The sequence below is a fragment of the Neophocaena asiaeorientalis genome, unplaced genomic scaffold (assembly GCF_003031525.2).
Source record: "Neophocaena asiaeorientalis asiaeorientalis breed wild unplaced genomic scaffold, Neophocaena_asiaeorientalis_V1.1 scaffold150, whole genome shotgun sequence".
NCBI lineage: Eukaryota > Metazoa > Chordata > Mammalia > Artiodactyla > Phocoenidae > Neophocaena > Neophocaena asiaeorientalis.
In genome coordinates, this window is record NW_020176571.1 from 21,382,016 (window position 1) to 21,392,661 (window position 10,646).

At 43.0% G+C, this 10,646-nt stretch overlaps 1 pseudogene; it reads right to left on the reverse strand.

The window, feature by feature from the left end:
- Positions 1–482: 482 nt before the first annotated feature.
- Positions 483–8,827, reverse strand: LOC112391731 (glutamyl-tRNA(Gln) amidotransferase subunit C, mitochondrial-like; annotated as a pseudogene).
- Between the last annotated feature and the right edge of the window lie 1,819 nt (positions 8,828–10,646).

The window sequence follows — 10,646 nt, forward strand, 5'->3', positions numbered from 1 at the left end:
AGTCAGCCCTCTGCTTGGAATACAGTGGGTACCCAGGAACAAATTTAGTGTGTTCAGTAAAGATAAAAGGCTGCTCAAGTCGATGGAAACAGCAACTGAAAGGGACAACTGAGGTTGTCACATAGTGATCAGAGGCAATGTCTAACAGTTACATGAGTAGAAGAATTCACTTAAGTGCCGTTTGCTAGACCGTCTTTGGGGAGGGGATAAAGCCTTCCATACTGAACAGCCTGTGAGTAAACACTTGATCCATTTTCTTGGAAACTGGCAATACCTTCTACTTCCATTGGCATCAGGGACTCTTTGCCTTGTTTTAGCTAGATCTTTCCCAATTCTGTCTTCAGAAGAGTTAGTTACTAAAAGATCCCTAACCATCACTTTTTTCAGGTGACTGAAGAGAGCGGGAACACTCGTGTTCATAATAACAAAATAGTCGTTGCCCTTCCACGTGTTCATAGGGCGCCCCTTTGCAGAATAGGTCCTCAGCAGTGTGAGAGGGGCTCTTTTCCATCTAGCTTTGGTCAAGACATACGACCTGGGGGGCCACAAAATACTCCACATCTCGACGGGAGTTTTGTAGCAGTTCTTTGGCACAGTTGCCTTCTGCCACATTGTCAGATCTTAAGCACAGACATCCATCCTCCAGGACTGACTGCACGGGCTCCACCCCGTCCGTGTCCACGGCGCAGAGCCTGTAGGCGAACGCGATGGCTTTCTCTGGCCGTGCTGCGGCCTCTCGGCTGCCACAGTGCGCAAGCGCTAGCGGCTCCAGGATCTGGCCCACTTCCTTGGGTGGGGCAGGGGGCGGGGATAAGGCGGAGGGTGTGGGTCATGTGTGGTGCCCACACCACCTCCCGCCGCCCTTCAGCACCCGCCTAGACACTCTGGCCTCTACCCGGGGACCCGCCTTGGAGGTGAAGCCCCGGCACCCGCCCACCGAGGCCCGAAGACCCACCCACACCTAACTCAATTCTTGAGGATGACAGAAGGGATTGATGACACTGGAAGCAAAGTTAAAATTATATACTAAATAACATTGTTCCAAGACTCTGCAGACCATGCTTCTCAGGCGGTCCCCGCAGTTTTCCTTCTTCTTTAGTCCCTGGATGACATCAAGTTACTGGGGTACGTTTCCTCCCACTGATGACAGTTCCAGCTGACTCCGCTGTGGGTTGAATATTTTCCCCTCCTCCCCAATTCGTGTCTACCCAGAACCTGTGAATATGACATTATTTGGAGTAGGGTTTTGCAGATGTGATCAATTTAAGATGAGGTCCTGGGCTTCCCTGGTGGCGCAGTGGTTGAGAGTCCGCCTGCTGATGCAGGGGCACGGGTTCGTGCCCCGGTCCGGGAAGATCCCACGTGCCGTGGAGTGGCTGGGCCCATGCGCCATGGCCGCTGAGCCTGCGCCTGTGGAGCCTGTGCTCCGCAACGGGAGAGGCCACAACAGTGAGAGGCCAGCGTACCGCAAAAACAAACAAACAAACAAAGACAAACAAAAAAAGATGAGGTCCTATTGGGTTAGGGTAGGGCCTCCTAAATCCAATGACCAGTATCTATAAAAAGAGGGAAATTTTTATTAAAAATATTTATTTTTTAATAAAAACAGACACAGAGGAGATACAGGGGAGAAGGCTATGTGAAAACTGTGGCAGAGATTAAAGTCATGCTGCCGCAAGCCAAGGGGAACACAAAGGATTACTGGCAACCACCAAAAGCTATGAAGAAGCAAAGAAGAATCCTTCCCTACAGTCTTTGGAGGGAACATGGCCCTGCTAACAACTTGATTTTGGACTTCTAGCCTTCAGAACTGTGAGAGACTAAATTTCCGTTGTTCCAGCTTGTCGTAATTTATGATGGCAGCCTTAGGAAACAAATACACTGTGTCTGCTTCCTGAAATCCAGGACTCTGACATCTGTCCTGGCTCCAGTCAGAAGTGGGCAGAGAAGAAAAAAACCAGTTCACATCAAAGAATCTCCCTAAGATTACTTCCCATCCCCACTGTCACTGAGAAAGTTTTTAGTGTATTTCATAGGGAAGTTCAGCTAGTTTTTCTCAATCCCTCCTTGTCAGACCAGGCTGGGAGTGAGGGGTGGCTTACCTTTGTAGGCCCCCTGCTCAGAGAGCCTTCCCTTGGCATCAAATCTGAAGTAGCCCCCCTGCCGCCACACTCTGTAGCACATTACTGGGCTATATATTCTTCATAGCAATACCTGAAATTATCTTATTCACTCAATTTTTTAATTGACTGAAATCATACCCCTCCCCCAGAAATTTAACGTCTATGAGAACAGACCTCGTGTCTTTGTCTCAAGGCCAAATCTGAAGTTCTCAGAACAATGCCTGAAACATAGCAAGTGTTCAAAAAAATTTATTGACTGACTGAAAGAATAACATTGCCAAATGCATAATAATGTCAATTCCCAACTTAGAGATCTTCACTCAAGAGAGGAACTCTACATGTCTCCTAGAAGGTGGATAGTAATAAAGGGTGGGGGTCATTTATGTTAATAGGCTATAAAAGGAAGACTAGGAGAGATGGTTTATTACAAACACATGAATAGAGCAGATTCTAAAGAATCTCCTTCCTCCTAAAAGTGAAGAGTGGGCCTACAGACATCCAAATGTATCTTGGCTTTAAGGCAAAAGGATGCTGCGTGCTGTAGCAGGCATGTGAAAGCCGTCAAATGATGTGCTAAATATATGCAAATAATTAAAGTGAATTGTTAACATTCAGACCTTACATGATGTTGAATTTACTATTGTCCAGGATTTTTTCTTCTTTTTCTTGCAGGTCAGAATTTTTAAAACAGTTCTGAAGAGAGGGGAGTTTTTATCCTACTGGAGTCTTACGGCATGGAATATCTTATCAGCTCTTAGAGCTATGTCTGCTGGAGTGCTTCAAAGAGACAGAAATAAGATGGCTAGCACTTTTAGTTGACAAGGCTGGGTGCATTAGACAGATGACCTTTCATAAGAAGTCCATTCCTTGAGTTAGAAAACACAGCCAACCCCCACCCAACCTGAATAAGATATGTTGGTCAGAGGCACATGCGCACAAGCATGCCTTTATATCTCACTTTAATAAATTCCTGCTTCTTGCACCAAAAGGCAACCTGATATGTTTTTGCACAAGTCTTTGAAAAAGTATATCTTCCTAATGAAAAGTGATTATTGTGTCGCTGAAAACTGGGAAACCACATACACCAAATATGTGTATTTTTCCACAGCATTTTATGATGTTGAGAAATCATCCTAACTAATCACCCAGGCATATTATCAAAAACTGAGCAAGGGAAAATCGAAATATGAAGTTAAGTGAAAGAAAGCAATACGATTAACAAAGGAGGAAAAGTCAGTCAAAGACCGATTTCAGTCAATTCGCTGGCCGTGTCTGTGGTGGTAGATTTCAATGGATAAGTTGAACAGACAGATTTGTGTGTCTGAGGCTTTAGGGAGGTATCGGTTTGGGAGACTTGGCATTCAGGTATCTGTTACAACTGTAAGAGTGTGTGAGGTCTGCCAGGGAGGACACGTAGAGCAAAAAGAGAAGAGAGCTAGTGGGAAAATGAGAGAATATCGAGAGCTATGGAGTGGGCAGTGGTTAGGAAGGTGGCCAAGAAGAAAGGATTAGAAGGGCTTAAGAAGCCTCAGGAAAATACGGTGTCACCAAAGCCAAGGGTTGAGAATTTTAAGGAAGAAGTAGTCTCCAGCAATACATTCAGCAGAAAGATCCACTAAAATAAGGACAAATGTAATCAATGGATTTCTCAATAGAAAGTCACTGACTGCTCTTGAAAATCATGTTTTAGCAGAATGGTTGGGACAGAGCTATGATGCAGCTATGAACTGAAGAGGAGGCTGAGGAAGTGAAGCCTTCCAGTAAGTGTAGACAACTTTCAAAAGTCTGATGGGTAGAGGAGAAAAGAGATGGTAGAAGAGGTAGGGGCAGGTGGAGGGGTAAAGGAATCTTTGGGGATTTTTAATAGAAAAAGATCATTTTCCCTTCCATTCTGAGCAAAGAAACTCAAGCAACACTATCTAAGGCAGTGCCTCTTTTAACTGTTCCAATTGCATTGTTTTCTTTCTGTTAAAAATCCTTCTGGTAAACTAAACAAAAGAATAACAAACACACAAAATAGAGTCTTTCTTTCACTGGATCCCATTTGACAGGTAAGGAAAGCAAATATTCTGATTGTGTTCTATTACTGAAAGATGTGTATACATAGGTGTACTAATTCAGCAAGTCTTCATACAACTATTGAGTATGCTCAGGTTTTTAACTTAGGATTTGTTTTCCTGATTCTAAAAGTTATAGACGCTCATTGGAAACACACACACACACACACACACACACACACACACTCACACACACACACACACACACACACACACACACACACACACCAGAAAAGAAGTAAGAAGGAAAACACTGCTTTTTAAAAACTGTAAATGTGAAACTTTGCTAGAAATTCCAATTGTCTGTTCAGGCGGAAATTTCAGTTGTCTGTTCAGGAAAGGTAGATGTACTTACGATCTGACATGTGCATGTTTATGACTGTTGGAGTCTTTCTGTTTGTTCTTGAGTCTTAGTTTTTAATGTAAACAAGATAATACTCAGAATGGGTATAAGTTTGGTGGAAATATAAACTGTTATTACCTTTCTGTATCAGGACCTTTAAAAATTACTATCCTCTAACCCAGTAATTCTAAGAATTTAGCTAGTGAAATGATTAGAAGTTGTCATAAATGTTTAAGTACAAGACTCATAATTGAATCTTGGAAAAACAATCTAAAATCCAATCATGTAAAATCATTAATAAGTATGGTAAATCCATGTGATACAACCAGTAAACTCAGATTTTTTTCAAGAATATTTAATGACCTGGGAGAATGTTTGTGGTACAATACAAATTCAGGTTGTAGTTTTTCGGTATGTTCTGAATGTTGTAAAAAGAAAACACACACACATTAGTATATAAACGTTTAAAAATTGTCTTGAAATAAAATATATTAAAAAATTCAGTAAGATGCTAATAGTTCTGTATCCAGGTGGTTCTGTTATGGCTGACTTGTATTTTCCTATTCTACACTTTTCTGCAGTCCTAAATTTTCTACAGTGACATGCACTGTTTTTAATGATCAGGAAAAAATTAATAATAAAAATGACGTATCTGGGGTTGAATTTGTGAATTCTAATAACTGTGTACCAAAACCCATTAGGTTCAATGTCACTCAAACCAAGTGTACTTGAAACTTTCTAAAAAACTTGGAGTTCTGAAATGATACAATGTCATTCTGTGAATGATGCTTTCCTTGGGAGCAAATCAGCAATACTCCCAGTGTTTGGCAAGCAGCCTTTATAGGGAACAACTTTAGGAAATTTAGATAGTCCTGTTGAAAATGGTAGTGTAGGGACTTCCCTGGTGGTGCAGTGTTTAAGAATCCGCCTGCCAATGCAGGGTACATGGATTTGATCCCTGGTCTGGGAAGATCCCACGTGCCGCGGAGCAACTAAGCCCGTGCGCCACAACGACTGAGCCTGCACCCTAGAGCCCGTGTGCCTAGAGCCCGTGCTCTGCAACAAGGGAAGCCACCGCAGTGAGAAGCCCGCACACTGCAACGAAGAGTAGCCCCTGCTCGCCGCAACTAGAGAAAGCCCACACACAGCAGCAAAGACCCAACGTAGCCAAAAATAATAACTTAATTAATTAGTTTAATTTAATTCCAAAAAAGGTAGTGTATTGGTATTTAAATAAGTCACACAATGGTTGATTAAAATGAAATTATTACGGAATATGTTTGCAGTTACCCCAGAGCCAGCGATAAATCAGACACAGTGGTAACTTGTTCTTGCTAATGCTGACATTTTTTCCTGCTATGGGCAGAATGCTCATGAGTCTGGATGTGCATGAAAAACAGCATGAATTTCCTTAGAATCAGAACCACTCCCTATGTGTCATTACTTTCTTTAATCCTTTAAGTTTGGGTAGAAATTTTTTCCCCAGGGCTTTGTTTAGAAATCTAGAAAGAGAATGTATTTGTATGTCTATGTGTTTCTTGTTTTTGAGCCACACTGTCCAGGAGAAAACAAAGGCCAGTTTTACTGGAGCCCCTTTACGTACAAGGCACGGTCCTGGGTGCCAAGCCAAGGTGCCATGCCTCACCCCCAAAGCCTGGGATCCAATCTCACCTGGTGCAGGTGTGTCAGTCCTTAACCTTAAAGAAAGTCTGGGCAGCACACAACTTGCTTTGATTCAACATACCTTTTCATGGCGGGAAACCAGTTCCTGACATTTCTGGAAGCACCGCCTTCTATGAGCTGGTTAGAAATTACATCCATCCCAAGCTTGAGGCTACTTCTTAGCACTTTCTCACAGACTGTCCTACCCTTGAGGACGTCCAGGGACTTTCACCACCTCACCAATTCTACATCACCTGTGCCAGTAGCTGCCATGCTGCCCTGTTCTATCAGTTTCCTATGGCTGCTGTAACAAATTCCAACCAACTTGAGAGCTTAAAAACAGCACAGATTTATTCTCTTATAGTTCTGGAGGCCAGAGGTCCAAAATTGGTTTCAGTGGGCTAAGCCAAGGTGTCAGCAGGGCTGTTCATTTCTGGAGGCTCTTGGGGAGAATCTGTTTCCTTGCCTTTTCCAGCTCCTAGAGCTGTATTCCTTTTTTTTTTTTAATTGATTGTGTTTTTTTAATTTATTTAATTTTTATTTTTGGCTCCGTTGGGTCTTCATTGCTGCGCGCAGGCTTTCTCTAGTTGTGGCTTCTCATTGTGACGGCTTCTCTTGTGGAGAATGGGTTCTAGGTGTGTGGGCTTCAGTAGTTGCTGCATGTGGGCTCAGTAGTTGTGGCACACGGGCTTAGTTGCTCCACGGCATGTGGGAATCTTCCCGGACCAGGGCTCGAACCCGTGTCCCCTGCATTGGCAGGCAGGTTCTTAACCACTGCGCCACCAGGGAAGCCCCCGCATTGGGTCTTAGTTGCAGCACATGGGATCTTCATTGAGGCATATGGGATCTTTCCTTGTGGCGTGGTCTCTTCGTTGCGGCAGTTGGGTTTCTCTCTAGTTGTGGTGCACGGGGTTTTCTCTTCCCTAATTGTGGTGCATGGGCTCCAGGGCACGTGGGCCCTGTAGTTTGCGGCACGCAGGCTCTCTTATTGAAGTGCGCGAGCTCAGTAGTTGTGGCGCGCAGGCTTAGTTGCCCCGCGGCATGTGGGATCTTAGTTCCCCGACCAGGGATCAAACGTGCGTCCCCTGCATTGGAAGGCGGATCCTTTACCACTGGACCATCAGGCAAGTCACTTCTTGCATTTCTTAGCTCATGGACCTTTCCTTCATCTTCAAAGCCAGCAGCATAGCATCTTTATTTTTTTAAAAAAGTTTTTTTTGATGTGGACCATTTTTAAAGTCTTTATTGAATTTATTACAATATTGCTTCTGTTTTGGTTTTTTGGCCGCAAGGCATGTGGGATCTTAGCTCCCCAAGCAGGGATCGAACATGCACCCACTGCATTGGAAGGCAAAGTCTTAACCACTGGATCGCCAGGGAAGTCCCAGCATAGCATCTTTTAAAACATTTATTTATTTTGCTGTCACCTTGTACCAGGTTTTTTTTTTTTTAACATCTTTATTGGAGTATAATTGCTTTACAATGGTGTGTCGGTTTCTGCTTTATAACAAAGTGAATCAGTCATACATATACATATGTTCCCATATCTCTTCCCTCTTGCGTCTCCCTCCCTCCCAAAGCATAGCATCTTTAAATCTCAATCTTCCTCTACTTCCATCTTCACATTGCCTTCAGGCATTGCCTTCACTTGGATAATCCAGGGCAATTGCCCCATCTCAAGATCCCCAGTCTCATCACATCTGCAAAATCCCTTTAGCCATATAATGCAGCAGCCATAGGTTCCAGAGATTAGGACATGGACATCCTAATGGTCCGTTCAGCCCCCCACACCATTTGATGCTGGCCAGCTGCTACTACCTTAGGCACCCTGAATTAAACATACCGGTGCTTCTCAGGAGTGCCTTGTCATATGTAACACCTATGTGAGGTGGCATTTTTATCCTATGTTAAGAGGGCATGAGAGCTGAGTGTCAAACTGTTTAGCAGGCTCTAGAGTCAGACTGGATTTCAATCCTGGTCTCTGTCCGTTAACCGCTTACAAGCTATGTGACCCTGGGAGAGTTCCTTGACTTCTTTAAATCTCAGTTTCCTTGTCTGTAAAATGACATCTGTCTTCTGGGTTATTGTGACATTTAAAGGAGACAGTCCTTGTAAAATAATTAGTACAGGGTCCAGCATAGAGAAAAATATTCAATAATTATTCGTTCTTATTAGTATTATTAGTCTATCTTCCTTACTTTACAGATAAAAAGAAGAGGCTTAGAAATATTAAGTGATTTTTTTTTTTTTTTTTTTTGCGGTATGCGGGCCTCTCGCTGTTGTGGCCTCTCCCGTTGCGGAGCACAGGCTCCGGACGCGCAGGCTCAGCGGCCATGGCTCATGGGCCCAGCCGCTCCGCGGCATGTGGGATCCTCCTGGACTGGGGCACGAACCCGTGTCCCCTGCATCGGCAGGGGTACTCCCAACCAGTGCACCACCAGGGAAGCCCTAAGTGATTTATTTTTGCCTCACAGCCTCGGTCTCAGAATCTATAGACAGGGTGAAAACAAGTGTGACACTGGAGTTATTTGTACCCAATTGAGAAATCCCCTTCCCTTACCTGCCCGAATGCTGCCACTGTTACCTGGCTGATGCCGTGCCTGACACCACTGCATGAGGGCTTCTGAACTGCTGGCCACCATTTCACCTTCGGTTCTCCTTGCCTGCGAGGTGGTTCCTATTTTATCCTGCTGCTGTCCCCACACAGGCCCTCGAAGCTGTCGTGGAAATACTTGCTGTAGTCACTATTTTTATTAATGTTCCACTATAAAATCTCATTGCTACTGCCTGCTGAATTTGGATGTCTAATTTGTATTTCAAAATTAACATGTCCAAGACCAAAATTTTTTATTGAAGCATAGTTGATTCACAATATTGTGTTAGTTTCAGGTGTACAGCAAAGTGATTCAGTGATATATATGTTTTTTTCAGATTATTTTCCATTGTAAGATGTTGAATGTAGCTCCCTGTGCTATACAGTAAATCCTTGCTGCTTATCTATTTTATGTATAGTAATTGTATCTGTTAATCCCATATTCCTAATTTATCCCTCCCCCCACCTTTGTTTGTTATCTATGTCTGTGAGTCTGTTTCTGTTTTGTATATAGGTTCATTTGTATTATTTTTTAGATTCCACATATAAGTGATATCACGTGATATTTGTCTTTCTCTGTCCGACTTACTTCACTTAGTATGACAATCTCTAGGTCCATCCATGTTGTTGCAAATAGCATTATTTCTTTCTTTTTTACGACTGAGTAATATTCCATTACATATATATATATATATCTCACATCTTCTTAACCAGTCAAGACCAAACTTTTCAACACCTCCCCTCCCCCAGTGGCTCCTTCCTGAATGACGCTCACCTCAGTGAATGGTGATACCATTCTCCCAAGTTGCTCAGAACAAATACTTCCATGCTTCCTCTTTGTCTCACACCTTGTGACCAACCTGACAACAAGGCTATTATAACATCTCCCTTCAAATACAGTGTCTTCTTACTACCCAGGCTAAGGCACCATCATCTCATATCTAGATGATTGTCACCCAACAACTCTCCATGCTCTCATTCTCACCCTCGCAATCCTTCTACACAAAAGTCAGATAATGTCACTTCAGCGTTCAACTCTCTCCAGTGGCTTATGGCTAATCTTAAACAAAATCCAAAGTCCTCATCATGCCTACAAGACTCCGCATGATCCGGCCCCTGCCTACTTCTCTGATCTCATTTCCTACCCTTTTTCCTTACACCTCTTGAGTCACACTTGCCTTCCTGCTCTCTTGGGAGCTCCCCAAGCATGTACCTGCCTCAGGACATTTGCATATGCTATTTCCTTTGCCTAGAATACTCTTATCCCTAGATAGCCACACTGTTTGTGTCCTCGCTCCATTCAGATCTTTGTCAAATACCATCTCCTCATAAAGGCCTTTCCTTACTATCCTATGTAAAAAAAGCATTCCATCACTTCATTTTCTTTAGAGTGCTTATTATTACATGTCACTGTATTATATACTGTGTTGCTTATTGGTTTATTACCTGTCACTCCACTAGAAGAGAAGCTGCATGTTCACTTGGTTTGTTTGTTTTTTCCCTCCTCCCTCTTAGAATCATGCTTGAAACCCTTTTTTTTTTTTTTAACTTTCTATGAAAATATGAGTCAAAGAATCACACAGTCCAGATATGCTCCTGTTATCTCTCTGCTTCATGGGTCAGTTTATTTTTTTTTCAGACACCGAGTCCTTTTAGAGGTGATGATGTCATCCCTCAGTTTTTTCTGCAAACAGTTTATGTTCTTTGCTATTTCTTAGGACTATTTACAATTTCCTGTTGGATAGGATTTTGTCCTGTTGGAATTCTATTTACAATGATTTTCCCGTTAGTTTAAAATCTCACATAGACACACACAGAGTCTTTCTTTCCCACCATTCACCCATTTTTCAGCTATTTATTAGCTTCGG